The sequence below is a fragment of the Scophthalmus maximus genome, chromosome 6 (genome assembly GCF_022379125.1).
Source record: "Scophthalmus maximus strain ysfricsl-2021 chromosome 6, ASM2237912v1, whole genome shotgun sequence".
In the NCBI taxonomy this organism is placed as follows: Eukaryota; Metazoa; Chordata; class Actinopteri; order Pleuronectiformes; family Scophthalmidae; genus Scophthalmus; species Scophthalmus maximus.
Genome location: NC_061520.1, coordinates 20,851,742 through 20,868,234, shown reverse-complemented (window position 1 = coordinate 20,868,234; position 16,493 = coordinate 20,851,742).

Sequence of the window (16,493 nt, the reverse complement as noted above, 5' to 3'; positions counted from 1 at the left end):
CAGTTCCCTATTTCCTTCTGAGTCAGGGAAATGTGCTCACTGCTACCAGCCCGAACGGCCATGTATCATGGAGCAGTGACTCACCTCGCACACTCAGTGCTTCAAACGAAATTGCTTATACTTTTCTGTGACATCTGTGCACCAAAACCAACCAGGCCCTAATGTGGAACTAATATGAGAGTCCTTGACTGTGCTTCCTCTCTGGCCTTCATATTTTCTCAAAAGTCTTTTACCCAGGACGCTCTCGGATGGATAAGGGGGCTAATAAAATCTCAGCTGCAGAGGTTAGCTCGGGACTATTTGGATGATGTCAGCTGGTATGTCCTGAGGTGAGGGTGTTAGCTCCGCTAGCATGGGCAATTGAATCAAGTCCCACATTTAGACTGTATTCTGAAGTTTGCTTGTTGTTGGGGTTTTTCTGTGAAGTCTCTCATAATTGCATTATTGTCGAGGAGCTGCCTCTACTTATAGGGGAGGGTTTTCAAAGAGAAAGTATCACTATTTCATCCCGTCTTGCCTCCATCTTACTATTCCTATGAAGTCAACGTCGCCGCAGAGGCTGCACGGCCTCCTTTGGTCAGTACAAACCCACTACATCTCGGTGCTTTGCTGCATCACACACTGCCGTACTTATTTTCTGCCTTTTTATAGAGAAATGAAAACACAACATGCTCCCTTTCTTGTTCCTTGGGGAGACTGGGGGAGCCTGGATCTGAAATCTGAGAGCGTTTTCATGCTGTGCGCTTTACAGTGCCAGAGCACTCACTGTAATTTACCAAAAGTGGCTGCTATTTATGCCATAAAGCATGTGTTTAACATTCCTGAACCCCACTGTGTTTGTGTATTCCTTGCTCTCTTGCTCGCTCGCTCTCTCTCTCCCACTCACTCTCTGGCTGCCTCTACGGCTGTATTTCTATTTGTGTGTGTGTGTGTGTGTGTGTGTGTGTTTGTGTGTGTGTGTGTAACAGTCACTACAGAGCAGCAGACCTTTCCCTCTTCACAGAAGGATCATCTCTCCCCCTCTGAGACAAGGCCAACAGGAAGTGGGAGTTTACATTGGCCTACTTTACCCAAAAAAAGCAGCCCTGGGTCGAGGCGCTGCACAGCTCAAGTGCTGTTTCTGCTGCTGCACTCTGCCACTACCACCGCCGTGTCCCATCCCCCCCATCAGCTGTCCCACCCATGGCTGCTGTTTTAGCCAAGTTTTCGTGGAGCGGAGTTGGGTGGCCAGGAACTAAAGATCGGTCTTCGGTGCAGCAGCAGCAGTTTGGACTCATGGCCTGGGAGACAGGAAGCAACTGTCAGCATCTCATAAACAGGACTCATCCCGCACTCATGACACACAAGACCTGGAGAGAACTCTCTGGGGGAAAAGCCTGCAGACACCTAACCTCCTGACTGCAGTTCAGTCTGCTGCTTTGTCAACGACCTGCTCAAGATGAACCATAAACAAAGACACTGAATATGCGCAGGCCAATTTCACACTTGTGACTGTCACCTGGAAGTCAGTCGCCATTGTACTGACAGGACACGGTCACATGATGAAAAGCGGCCAGCAATCCAAATAAAGTGTGACCCTCTTGCCATGCTACTTGGAACAGAGCCAGCCTTGTGCTTTATGCATAAGAATTGACAGACTGTGTTGTTTTGATAGCACTGAAGCCATCATCTTATCCTCAGCTGTACTCCCCAAGCACCTCTCACCTCATGTATTACTCCCTCGGCCTCCTGCACCAAGATTAGCACCTCTCAAAAGTGTGTCACGTTGCTCAAGAGCAGTTCATTACTCTCTAATGTTTTGGTGTTAATTACTTTCTCTGTCTGTGTTTGGTGGGAGTCCTTTTCCCTGGAAAATCTTCTGCTGTGCTCTTCTCTTTCTCGGCCACAGTAAAGAGTGCTGATGTACATGTCAGGATCCAGAGCTAATTTCTCTCAACTGGGCTGCGAACCGGGCCAGAGACACAGCCACTGCATGTGGTAAATAAGAGGGCCAACAGCAGTAACACCACAAGTATGCCGAATGATGGATTTGATCAGGCTGTGGAGTTGCCCCAAGGCTGGACTGGAGAAGTGGTTGGGTGGGTTAAGGGATGGGGGTAGGGGTGCATATTAAAGAGTAATGAATCACACACTCAGTCACAGGGTCGCCGACTATGAATGTGCTCTCTGTTGGTTTTCCTGGAGCCTGGAGTTTACTAACTGATGACGCAGGCTGGACTTGATCAGAGACATGTGTTGCTCAGGACTCGATGCCAATGAGAAGCATAGCGAGAGCGAGAGAGAGAGAGAGAGAGGAGAAGGGGGAGAGGTGGAAGGATGGATGGCGCCTGAGTTCTCTGCTTTTCCTCTGTGTGTCCTAATGGGCATTGCCTCACACCAGGGAATGGTGGGACGTTTAGGGAAAAGGGGGGAGAAAATAAACCCAACTTCTTCACTGGGACAGGAAATAAGAGATTCGCAGGGGAGTATCCTGACCCAGCTTTCTTAACCATCAGTACTCCCAAATTCTTGTGTGGCATCTTGGCAAGCGGAGGAGCAGCAGTGTGTCTGCAGGGCACAAACCCAAGCAGAGCACATTTTCTTCTGATATAAGAAATAAAAGATCATCATAATTCTAGTGTGACTCTCCTTAAACGAAACAAGGCTGTACTCGGGAACAGCAGTTCCTCGGAGCTTAATGCTAATGTCACAGTAACAGAGAGGATATTTTACCATGTGCACCTTTTTTAATTTAGCATGCCTCCATTTTCTTGTTACCAACGGAAACAAAGAAGAGCTGAGGCTGAGGGAAATATCATTCAGTTGCCATTCGGAAGTCTGTACTAAATGTAGGCCTAATACCCTTACAATGGTTGTTGAGATCGCTAAAGACACAGAGAGTCACCCTCGCGTGATGAGCCCATGCTTCACCTGACAGTGGAGGAAATTTCACCTGTTTGCTACACTGGAATGCACCTGAGCATATTTTCCCAGACAGGGTGCAAGAGGACGTTGAGCTGTTGCCCCGGGCTACTGACAGAGTATTATGAAAGAGGTAGTGTAGATTTGTGCCCCTCCTGTCGGGACATGTCACATGTGTAACAGTGTGTAAACAGCATCACAGTGTGCTGGGAATTTTCTCCCCACTGCCTCCTTAGCTTTCTGGGTTTTGGTTTGCTGAATCTTAGAAACGTGTGGATGAAAAGGGAGAACCACCTTCTCGGGCAAGCTGAATCATGCCACGATTAAATGTCACACACACAAGAATATCGCCGAAAGGAAAAGGGCTGCTCATTTTGGACACAGTAGAGTCTGTATGCCATCATCCATGAACAGCCTCACAATGTCGTGGAGTTTTAGGCTACATCCATACAACTACATGCTGGCGTACACTTGAGCTCGTGCGTACCCGTGTAAACAGGAATTGTATACACCAGATTTACACCAGATTGTCTACTGTGCAGTTGGTTACTTAGTTACAGAAAATACTACGAACGAAAAATGAAAAGTAAGAGCAGGTTCTTCTTCCCTTAAGGTCGATGGCGAGGTGGAACTAGCACTTAAAGTACGTGTTTACAACATTTGGCCTTCCCTGCTGGTGGTCGAGTATGGAATGATAAGACCGAATCAGGACGCAACTGCGGGGGACTGCGTCATTGTCTCCAAACATCTCCGTTTTTTCGCCCCCGTCCACACTGCAATGCAGCCTCGGCGTTTCCAAACTCCTCAGTTCGAGAGTGCTGGAGAAACCCCGGAGTAGTGAGGATGTAGCCTCAGAGCCACACCGGTATAAAAGAGGGGCACGTTTGGAGCAGGAATAGGAGTTTGGTTTGTCACTGTTGAAGGCTGAGGTGTCGAGTGCTCCCCATTTGTTCCAGTGGAGATCAAAGACAGTTGAGACTTGTGGCGGCGAGCCCCAGGAACAGATGTGTGGCATCACGACACATAAAGCAGCTAGTAAACATCAAGAAAATCTGCTTCGTGTACACACACACACACTCACAACATAAACTGCTTTTCAGACATAAACTAAGGACAACGTGCCATCCAGACGTTCTTTGGTGTTTGCCCTTCGCATATGACGAGCGGCGCAGGAGATTGTCCGAGCCAGACGCCTTCACAACAGCAGGATAATCTCCGCGGCAGGGTTTTGGTTTACAGTCATCACGACGCCCACTTGCTCGCTGAGAATTCTCCAGAAATGTTCCTGCTGTATTGTCACTTTTTACTCCCTCGGGTGTTCTCCCAGGGGGGCCGGCAGGAGAAACTCCGCAGAATTTCCAGAGCAACATCTGCGGACATTTGCCTTCTCACCTACAGCCCCTCTGGAGAAGTTCAGGACAATGTTGATTTCAGTGCATGTCTGAAAGCACCTCAAATGAATTCCCGAGCCCCTAACCGTGACCTAACCCTTATTCTAACCTTAACATTTAAACCAAGTCTTAACCTTTAAACATCCCATTGAAGGTGAGTCAGAGATTGCGGACTGGCCAAATGTCCCCACTTTCCCAAAATGCACTGGTCCTCACAAAGACAGAAGTACACGTACACGGTCACACACAGATTACATACAGCAGCTGTCATATTGTCATCAATCACCTCAAATGCTTTTACACTGTCTCCAACATCCTTAGATACAAACAAACAAATGTAGGTGAGCCCACAGACGGACACTGAGGAGTGGTCTTCTGTGTGGGAGGCCCATGCGGCAGCTGGTTATGATGGAAAGCACCCGGCACGCCCACCTACACCCCACAGGCCGTCCCTGTCATTGTGACGCACCGAGGGCTGCTGATTCCCCAAATGGCTTATGGGCTTCAGACCTGCAGGAGAGCGATCTATTCATCTGCGGTCCAGCTTTCAAACAACTCCAACCAAACAGAGAAGCGGTTGATTGTGCACAGTCGGTTCCCAAACAATAGACACACACATACACACACAGTGTGTAAGCAAGCCCTCGCGCTATCCCAAGTCTATGCACGCACATAGGCTCATGCACTCAGTCCTGCACATGTTGAAGCCATTATCCTGTTGCTTGTTAAGTCATTACTCTGTAGCTTGTTATTTTCTCAAGCAAGAGAAAGCAATCTATCCACAAAGGAGTGCTGAGAGATTTGCCACCCGACTGAGCCTTGGGATATGGGAAGTTACCCTGAAATTTGAGGAATGTGGTGAGTTCTGAAACCTAAGGAACACTTTTGAAAAAAAAATCCATCTTCTGGAATAGTAAAGCTTGTTTCCCGGAGTCTCCGGGTTGTAGCTGCAGCCAAGACTGTATGCGATGTCTACAGGGAGGGAGTATTATAGACAGTACTGATGACAGTGCAGAAACGTTTCTGTCCACCAACGGGACACGGAGGAACTGACATAGTCCGAGAGCTTTGACATATTCATGGTGGATCTCAGACATCTGGTTTCTATTTCCCTCCTCTCCCAAGGCACTGAGTCCTGGCAGCGGGCCTTTTCAATGAAATAGTCTATTCAACTTCCTGTGCTATCAGTTTAGCATAAGTGTGTGCAGCACAAAGGGGTAATGAAACCGATGCTCAACACAGTTATTAAAGTGTACTGCGCTGCTTCCCTCCAGTGTTTGTTTTTTTTCTCTCCTTCCCTTCCCGCTCCCCACCCCCAAGCCCTGGTGCCACCCTCAGGGTTTATTAGCAGGAACACCCCGCGAGTAGCCATTTTCCCAGCATCCTCTCCACACTAGCAAAAGCTGCGAGCCAACTCACTCTCACCACACCGCTAATGAGTGACACATGCCCCCCAGCTCCGCTGCTGACACCTAAGATCAAAGTCCTGGAAGAGAGTGTTCATTCCCGGACCCCTTCATCCCCCCTTCCACCCTCTCTTTGACACCCACGCGACATATATATACATATATATATATATATATATATGTGAGGGCAGCCAAATGGTGACACACCTGTCCTTTCTCCATTTAACACAGGCTGCGTTGGTGTGGCTGCCTAGTGCCTCCATTCACAGGACCACAGTCAAAGTGAAGTAATGTGTATTCCAGCTGTGGATGATAGGCGATCGGATAACACCATCCAGATATGTTGCATGTCAATGGGAGAGACATGGATTAGACACTGTACGCGCTCAAAAGTATTCATCTGCCCCGAAGCCTGTGGGTGGACAGATTAAGGCCGGAAACGGAATCGTGGAAACCTGATTGCAAAAGTCTGGATCAACAATGAATCGCTTGCTCCGCGATCCCCGCAGTGCTTCTCATTAACTCAATTGCTTCACCCATCTCCTGCTGAAATATTGTCCGAGCACTTTCCACACTGCTGAAGGGCGTCGAGAACAGAGCTGGTAGGGGGAAGAGGGAGGCGAGGGGGAGCTAGTCAGGGCAAAGGCAGGAAATCCCAGTGCAGCATGAACTATTTTCCTCCATAGTTCCACCAGAACAGCTCTTTGTACCAGTCCCCCGCCCCCCTCTGTCGGGCCTCTGTCTCTGACAACCATCCACTGCTGTTCGACAAGGCAACCACACAGCTACCACCACCACCACTGCGGAAAAAAACAATCCAAACCTCTGTCGCACACGCACGCTCTCACACACACACACACACACACACACACACACACACACACACAGACACGCAGTTCACTCGTGGGCCGTTACCCAGTTGTGCTGGGGGTTGTGGACTGGGGATCAAAAGCTTGGGGTTCCCCTCCATCCCAGTCCAAAGTCCCACTGTGGTTAGGCTATAGACAGAGAGGCACCTTACTTTACACAGAGCCCCCAAATGCCAGAAACACTTACGTATACAAAAGACGAGGCACAAAACTGCACTGAGAACACTTTCCTTCCCAGCAACACAAATCCAGCACAGGAGGAAAGATTATCTGTGGCAAATCAAGGCCTTTTTTCTATTCTGTTCGTCTTGTCAAACATTCCTTGGCAGGAACTCTCAATCCCTTCACAGTATCACTTGATCATCCAGGACACACATGCTCTTCATGTGACTCCAATGAAGGGATGGCTCTGCAGAGGCATAGCGCAACAAAACTCCGTTCTGTCCACAACTCTCATTTCACAGTGACACACATTCCATGTCATTAACACTCGACGCGTGGAGGAATGAGAGAAATTCAGGTCGGTGACACTCGTCGAGGACCAGGAGGGCAAATATCAGCGTTTGATTGCTGCAACAAACACACAAAAAACTCAGTGAATGTGTGTTTCCATATTGCAACATCAAATCCAGATAGAGTGCTGGATTTGAACCAGGCCAGTGATTGACTCTGTGCACCAGAGAGACCCCATGCAAAGAGAGCGGGTCTTCCCGAAGAGCCCACATCGGGACAAATTCAAGGCAAGTGTGAGTGTACTGTATGGCGGGTGGGAGCAGCCAAGGCACCTTGCAACAGCTGGTCTGAATTATCCATGGGGTCGGGTTGGGGGGGGGGGTTAGTCGGCTCGGGGAGGTGGAGGGGAGGCGTGGAGACTCCTGGCGCCAGGATCGGGCCAGCAGGTCAGGGAGGATGACGATTACCAAAATACTAGCAGGCAGCCATAGCCCTCCAAAGAGGGGGTGTTCCTGGCTCACACCGCTCACAGCCACAGGATGGGCAGAGGAGTGGATGGCCGTGGGAGAGAGAGGGAGAGAGAGAGTGTGTGTGTGTGTGTGTGTGTGTGTGTGTGTGTGTGTGTGTGTGTGTGTGTGACAGAAAGAGGGACGCTCCTACTTCCACTTCCTATGCGATAGCCCCTTCCTGTCATTGAGAAACTCCATGTTGATGACTGTTAGGTGTAATAACCTTTAGTCTCCGAGGGAACTAAACCGAACAAGTGTAATAGGCTACAGTAGATACAGTGTCAGCCTGACACTGGCTTTATAATGTGAATAAGTCCTTAAAGAAAAGGTTTGTTTTGTAATATGTAGCTCGTGTTTTGCTCCTGTCGGATTTCCATTCAGTAAAACCAGCTGCTTGCAAGGTGCAGTCCACTCATAAATAAAGTTCCCTTTGTGCTTCCTCTCAGACTGAGATGACCACATGTGCACACTTGAAACTGATGTGACTGGTGGTATACAGGAGTATAGCGCTCCCTAGAGGTAGTGGGGTAGCACTGCACGAGATACAACTTCAAGCAGAGAACATGTGTCTTTGTGTCTCTGGCTTTTCACGGTTTGTCTTAAAAAAACAATTCAAATTTTCCAACCTTAAAAACAGTTCCAATTGAATCCTCATCAACACAAAGAAAAGAAGATAAGAAACTGTATGATACAACCATGCACATGTTTTATCACATACTCATATTTAAATGATTCTTGTTAGCACAGGTGTTTGTGTTGGGGTTTTCTTTTGACCAAGAGCACAATTGGAAATAAGAATGAATGTCATTGTAAGTTATTTTCTTTGTTCTGTTAATCTAAAATCAACAAAAAGCCAAAAAAAACATTTTGGGGGAAATGTCTGACACAGTTTGTTATATTTTACTATGGTAACATCTAATTATTAAACCAATATGTATTTATTTTTTGAAAATGTGGGTTGATGCGATTTCTACTCATTCTTCAAACAAGGCTTTCCATGTGTCATTGGTAATTGGTGATGCCATTATGACTTTCATTTGCTAAATATATAATCATTAAACTCAAAATGTTGAATTCAATAATAATCCATTTGTTCAAAGTGAACAAAACTTCAACAAGATATTGATGGTTATTGTAAAATGTACCTAGATAGAGATTCGCCTAGCCTTATTTCACTTACGGCCCTTCCTAAACCCCATCTTAAGCAACATTGTAAAACTTTCACAAAAATATTGTGTGTGGTATAGAAAAGCTTTACATTGTATTTAACTTTTTAAACTGACCGCACACTTGACATTGTCTGATGGGTCTTTATTATTGTAGTTTGTATGGAAACAAACAATCTTTTTTTAAGAAATCACTGGAAATTTCAGTGAACGTCATTGATACTGGAGACGTTTCATTACACTTAGATCAACATACGTGTCAAGGTCGGTCAGATCCAATTAAAAGCTACAGGGAGTACAGCTATACACTGTATTTTTGGCATAGTAATTCAAGGTTGGAATTTAATTTTTCTTTTTTTGCAAGTGCATGCTACCCTTTGGGGTCAAAGATCACATTCTTATGGGGTCAAAGATCACATTCTTATGAGATCAAGTTCAAGCATCTATGATGTATGTTTACACTCACGATCCCAGTGAGTCGACATCAGGCCACAATATTGCGACGTTACAAGAAGCTACATCTTCACCTCCAAGTAAAGCTGGAAAAAAGATCATAGAATATTAACTTGAATAAACATCACATACTGTACACCTCTTAACAATGTCACATCTTTCTGGACATAGAGGAAATAAATGTTACATGACAAAATAAGTCAAAACGGGAATGTTTCTATATTTGTCTCCTTCCTTCTGTCTGCAGATGCTTCTTGTTATTATTCTGGGTTCCTGCAGACAAAAAGAGGAAAGGGAAAATGATTTATATGAAAGCTTTTGAGGCGGTATTGCTTTATTTCGTTTGACTGAGAACCAAAGGGGTGTAAAATATGAATAATATCAAGTAATATTCTAGTTTTGGCTTTTACATCAGTTGATAATAAAGTCACAGCAATTTCTCTGCCAAAAAAGATTTTTTTTTTCTCCATTTGTTCCTTTTTTAAACTTTAAGTTTTTCATTCCATTTGGGACGTAGTAATGGCTCCGTGACAGCAGAGGGCAGCATAGATCAGAAACGCAATAACTTTCTTCATTGATTTACACATTTTTGCCTCCACCAGGAAGGTCATGTGATTGTTTTGGCTAGTCTGTTTGCAGGACTACTCAAAATAAAGTCATGGACAGATTTTGCAATGATTTTTTCAAAGATCGGTCTCAGCCATGGTAACAGGTGATCAGATTTGGTGAGGAATCCAGATCCAGATTTCTTTGACGGATTCTTCACCATTCCGACGGATTCTTCACCATTCCGAGGGGGACCGCTCGGCCTTGGTAGAGGTCTGCGCTGTACGGGTGCTCTTGTTTATCCTGTTTTGACTGACATGCAGTGAAAATAACTTAGGGCCTGTGAAACTCTCTCAGTGGTAAAACTTTACATTAAACTAAAAGTTTAGTTCTGCAGCCTCACATTCTTTCACCTCTGCTTCTGTGGCAGCCACAGGTGAGAAAACTCCCTCCGAGACTTCAACCTTGGATGTTCACACTATTCTGACACTGCCAATTAGGAGATGACAACAGACTGCTAACACACTGCCATATTGTGCGCTAAATGTTGTGTGAGAGAAGAACACACACACACACACACACACACACACAGAGAGAGAGAGAGAGGGAGGGAGAGTGCCAGCTGTCCAAGTGTCTGGCCTGCTGCCAGGAAGTTAACACTTCTATGAATGCCAAGCTGATCTTTCTGTTACGTCTCAGAGAGTGAGGCAGGAGCACAGGGCTCTCCCCTAGGACCCTCTTCACCTGCTCCACGTCCTGGGGCCCCACATAGCTCTGACTAGCTGTTAAATGTTGGCAGGATCTCTCAAAGGCCTGGGTGGGGGCCATAGGTAGGACCGAGGCTGTTTCCCTACTGGCTGGAGAGAGAGAGAAAAAAATGGAGCCAAGCAACAAATCACTGACTTGACAGTTGCTGGAATGTGTGAAGTGTAAATGAAGACTCTATAATGCACACGGAGCAAGAGAAAACTTGAATACCGGATTGTTATTCTTGCTTTGAGAGAGGATGTCAGGAGCATCAGTGGAGGCCAGGATTTTAAATCTGAGCCGGATGAAAGAAACACTATACGTAGAAATGTCTGTTATTACTTTACTGTGATGGTTGACAGCAAAAAGAGAAATAAAAACTGGACAAAGAGAAAGGGGTGACATGTGTTTACCAGAATTCTGGTTACGTTATTTGACATAATGAGAAGTAGTACATTACAGTAAATAACACACAATGCCAACACTGTCAAGGATAATTTTGCATGTGGTTAATGTTAAGGTGCAGGTATGAGAGTGACATCCCACTACCAACAAAGCAACACAGTAAAACCTACATCGTCCCAAAGGAATCACATCAAAATTGATTCAGAAAAATCCCACACAACTTATCACTCAGATGATAAGTGGATTCTCCCCGGAGCCATAATTCTGACACTCTTAAATCGTAAAGGAACAAAATGTTGTTATTGTCTGTAATACAACAATTTAGTGTACATATGAAGAAATCTTATAGAAATGTATCTGTGATACATATGATATCATCATATTATTTGAATGTTGATGCACAAAGAAAGATCTTTAGACTTTGAGCTGTCCCCTGCGTGTCTCTGCCATGTCCTAACAGACAGCCTGTTGTCTTTGTCCTCCGTCTCCTCTCCCACTGTCCCAACATCCAGTACTGTATATTTTCATATCTTCCCTCTGTATGAGATAGAACGGGTATCAAGGTAACTCTCTTGCTCTTTTGCAGTGTGACCTAAAAATGGACAGTGTATGTATTGTTGTCCCTGACTCTCTGATGTCTGCCTGCTCGGTGTTCAGTCGCTGTGCTACAAATATAAAACTCCCCTCTGTTTCAGTAATTGTGTTTGACAACGGACAGAACTCTTTATTTATTTATTTATTTTTTAAATCTGTGAGCTAAAATCGTCAATGTTATAATAATTTGTCACAAATAAAATTTAAAGATTACTCTGATATCACTTATTTTCATAACCGTCATATTCCTGAAAACGTTAAACCTTATGCTTTAGAAGTTCTGGATGCTGACTTTAATATTTTATATGTGTAGATTTACACAATTAGCATGTTAATGAAAACATGTAAGGGTAAAAAAAAAAAAAATAGAAAAACATTGACCAGAGAGACAGCGGCTCAATATCAGATATCTGAACATATGCATTTGAAGAAAGGCAGCAGGCGGCACAGTGGTGCAGTGGTTGGCACCGTTGCCTCACAGCAAGAAGGTTCATGATTCGGACCAACACCTCATCCCGGGGCCCTCCTGTGTGGAGTTTGCATTTTCTCACTGTGTATGCATGGGCTCTCTCCGGGTTCTCCGGCTTCCTCCCGCCGTCCAAAGACATGCAGATTGGGGTTAGGTAAATTAACCTACACCTAGGTGTAGTCTAAGTTGACTGTGAATGTGAAAGTGAATGGTTGTGTGTCTCTGTATTGTTGGCCCTGCGATACGCTGGCGACCTGTCCAGGGTGTACCCCCGCCTCTCGCACAATGTCAGCTGCTATTGACTCCAGCCCCTCCGCGGCCCTTAAAAGGATAAAGCGGGATAGATAATGGATGGATGTATAAAAGCAACAACAAACACCTTTTATCTCGTGAGAAAGAACCACTACTTCAGTTAAAAGCTTGACAATTTCCATTTGATGATTTCGAAGGAAGCAGATGATTCATCCACTACCATTTATTACCTACTTATTAACATCCACAAATTCTGACTTGGTAGATTATTAGAAAGCCAGCGATCAATCAATAAAGAACAAGTGTTAAGACGTCATAAATATGATTTTGTATTCACTTCAACAACACATCAACAGTACACTACTATGTTGTGAATAAGAAGATTTTGGTCTGGATGCTCTCCATCCCCCCTCCAGGAAATGTAGTCAAACTACCGAATTAAAGTGCAAGATTAAGTTATGTTAGAGGATATATAGGATATATATTGGTTTAAGATGTTTTTCCACAATCTAACAATCCAAAAGCTGTTAAGCCTTGAAGGTTGAATAAATTAAAGAATTACTAGACCATAATTGGACCACATTTGAACTCATTACTCTTTGAGGGCGGAGCCACAGGTCTTTGGAGTGCGTCTCTCTGCTTCTGAGGCTTTCTCTCCCCAGTGATCGGTGTCCATTCGATTGCATTCTGCCCGGGAGCCAAAGTGAACTAACCCGAGTCAATTTGAAGGAGCAACATGTGTCCTTGGGCGGCTGCGCCCCTCCCTTTGTGTTTGAGCAGTTGCCACGGACGACAGGTGATACTGTCGTCCGTGGCAGAGGTGCATTTGGTACGCGCACGGATGCCTGTACATGTGTGTATAAAGGAAATATACAAGGGCTTGGAGCCTGTGTAAACTGTGAAAGAGCTGCCACGCGGCTCGCTGAGATGCCTCTCATTGTGACAGCAGCTCTGTCTAAACAGCAATTGTGGTCAGAGGGCCGAGCACTGCCACCTGCATCCCTGGACATCTTGAACAGACCCCAACAGGACTGACAGTAAATTAGCTGAAGCTATGTCCACCGTGACAGTGAGATGCTGTAGGTCAGTAAGTGAAGGTCTGTCCAGGCAACCTGACAGGCTTTCCTTCCAAGGCTATTTAAAGTCAAGCAGAGCAACTGTATTCATGGCCCGCAGTTAAGACAGTGATTTCATTGAAACTTAAGTATAAAAGATTAAAAAACTGGAGTATGAGTGTAGTGTGAAGTGTGCTGTTGAGACGAAGAAAAAAGTATGTTTGTTTCTGCCATCAGTGATGTCGGTAATCCATCAGTATGAATGAAAAAGATGTTATCTTTTAGAAATGTATTGAAGTTTTTACCCTTTGAAAGTTGATAATTTTATATTAAGTCGTAGTAACTTTATCCACAAAGATCTACAGCAGACATTTTACATTGGAAATATGAAAACCGCCCAAATAATAAATGTAGTGTAGCTGTGTTAACACCCCGTTACATTCAAGTCATTGCACAACGACCCACGCACCAAATGAACCATAGTAATCGTAGAATTCATCGTATTGGTGTTTAAAGGAAGACTCGGAGCTCCGGAGTGATGTGTCTAAGTGTGTGTGCAGCCTTGTTAACCCTTTACTTGTGCTTTATTTGCACAGGAGGGGGCTGCAGCGGGGCTCTCACTGGGATTCTGGAGTGCGTCGGATTGTCTGCGAGCCTGTGTTTAGATAAGGCAGCATGCCCATTGTCTCTGATGCCCCAGCTGGGCCGAGGTATGCCTCCATACTCCTGAAATAGAAAGACAGCTGAGGGCTGCCATGCATACTGAGGGTAGGGCTGGCTGGGCCGGGCGGGCCCACTGACCCAGACCACAACTTAGCACAATGAAAGACGGGGTATTGTCTGGAGCCAGAGGCTAATAACCGAGGACTCAAACTCCCGAAGGGCTCGCTCAAAGACTGATTAAGTCTGCCGTGTGTTCTCGTGGGGTGGAGTGGGTGTGGAAGAGTAATTGGGGCTTTAGAGTGTGTTTGTGCCACGCGTCTGCCCGTCTCCACTCTGATGAACCGATGGCTAAGACCTGAGCCCGCACAGTTGCTGCAAGGTATTGTGGGCAGGCAAAAGGCTATTACAGAAATATCCGCCAGCAATGAATGCTTTGATCCAAAATGAAACGTTGCTTCACTGTCCATTTTTAGGTCACACTGCAATAGAGCAAGAGAGTTACCTTGATGCTGGTTCTGTCGAGCCCACTGCAGAAGGAGGAAAGGGAGTATAAGAGACGAGTGAGGCAACAACTAAAAACAAGGACCCAAAGTGCGTCAAACATAAAATATACTGTTACAGTAACAATATCGTGTTAGTGTGTGTGTGTGTGTGTGTGTGTGTGTGTGTGTGTGTGTGTGTGTGTGTGTGTGTGTGTGCGTGCGTGTGCGTGTGTGTGTGTACATATATATGTATATGTTAGTGTATATTCATGATGATATATGAAAAATGTTGACTTATCTGAGTGTATAGTTATATAAAGAGCAACATCAAGAGAAAGAGACAGACAGGCACACAGACAGACACATTTGTATTCCTCTTTTGGTAGTATTACTGGTGAACAGTCCCACCTGTGCGGGGACCGAACGTGGAGAGAGATCTGAGTGTGTCGTGTGCGATTAAACGCGGCTGAGAATGACTGCAGTCATAATTCCCAATCTTTCTCCATCTCGCTGCCTAAGCCCGGTGGCATTCGGTGCATGATGATCTAAAACAACTGTGACCGACCCCCAGATCAAGTCCTGATGTCCAAAATGTCAGCCCCTCACTTGCATATAACCAAACAATCGGGGCCGGCCAATCCCCAAGAATGAACGGGGGACTCTGGACCGACATTTTTTTCGGTGCCAGGGCCTACAGTTGGACATCAGTTTGGTCATTTCATATGGGAAGGTGATTCCGCTGCACAAATGTCTAATAAACAAAACACGAGCATCAATGAGCCTGGCCACAATCGGGTCTAAATGATTTTGAGGAACACTGGGGACGTAAGGAGAGCTGTTACTCCGAGAAGACAGCTGTTGCCGGCTGCAATATAGCGGTGCAGAGAGATGTGCTGGGGGACGACGCAAGCCCTGCATGCACTTTGTTTTGTGTGTGTGTGTGTGTGTGTGTGTCTGTGTGTTTATGTGCCTGAGTATGTGAACTTATTTAAAGCCAGCGGCTCTGGGGACTTTGGGATTCATCTCCTCCTCATGTGTTATCAGCATGCCAGCTTTTCAAATGGTGCACCAAGTGACATAGTACATAAACCAGCCTCTGCCTCTGAAGAGCTCCTTGTCCCAGAATAGCTCCGGCCCCCTCTATCTCACTGATGCCCAAGAAAGTTTGAGCCATCATGGCAACACCTCTCAGTCTGCCACGGGAACAGATAGCGGTGTCAACAAAGATGGCAGCCTATCTTTCCCCATCTCTTCTTGTTTCCGTGCGCACGTGTTTCTGTGTGTGTGTGTGTGTGTGTGTGTGTGTGAGCGCGCGCGCGTGGAGAGAAAAGAGAGTGAACCCTTTCTATCATAACAGAGGAGGACCTCTCAGGGTTAGTTACTGTGTCTATACTTTGGTTGTATTTGGCCATCTTCACCTTATCTGCGTGGCTTTTACAGAATTTGTCGCAGCCAACAGTTAACAGTCAACCTCCCTATCAGGAATGCTGGACTCTGGCTTTGTCTATTCTGAGAAACTGTGGTCCCCCCCCCAACCACCCACCCCACGCTGCACTGTCACCCTGCTCTCATACCAGCCACCAACCTCTCCCCTTGCTCTGAAGGTCAGCTCCGGTGGAGCCAGAGTGTGAGAGGCGCTGTGCTCACGCCAGAATTACTGGACACCCAAAGTTACAACAGCAACGCGTGCGACATTATAACACACTGTGCCACCACGGTTACCAGGATAAACATTTTCATCTCACAGCGTCAAAGCTCTAGATGATTCTGACCATGGCCGTGAAAAAAAACTAAAACATTTTTACAAACCTAAAAAGTAATTTTTTTTATATTTCATTTCATCCCTCTGTTGAATCGTCACTCACATTTATTTGTTTAAATTCATGAGGCGCTCTATTTTTTTTTCTGGTAGAAGCCACGCGCCATGTTTCTCTCTATTAATATAATGCTGTGTATTAATAGAACCGTGTTTAATGCCACACTGCTCCTGAAATAATCTCCTCTAAGGTTGCATCCTCTGTGGCCACACACAATAGCAAACATCCCTGTTGGCACTTCACAACACAAAAGCCTCGAGGCTGTTACTTAGAGGCCAACATGAGTTCAGGAGAATCAAAGTCACCTGAAGTGGA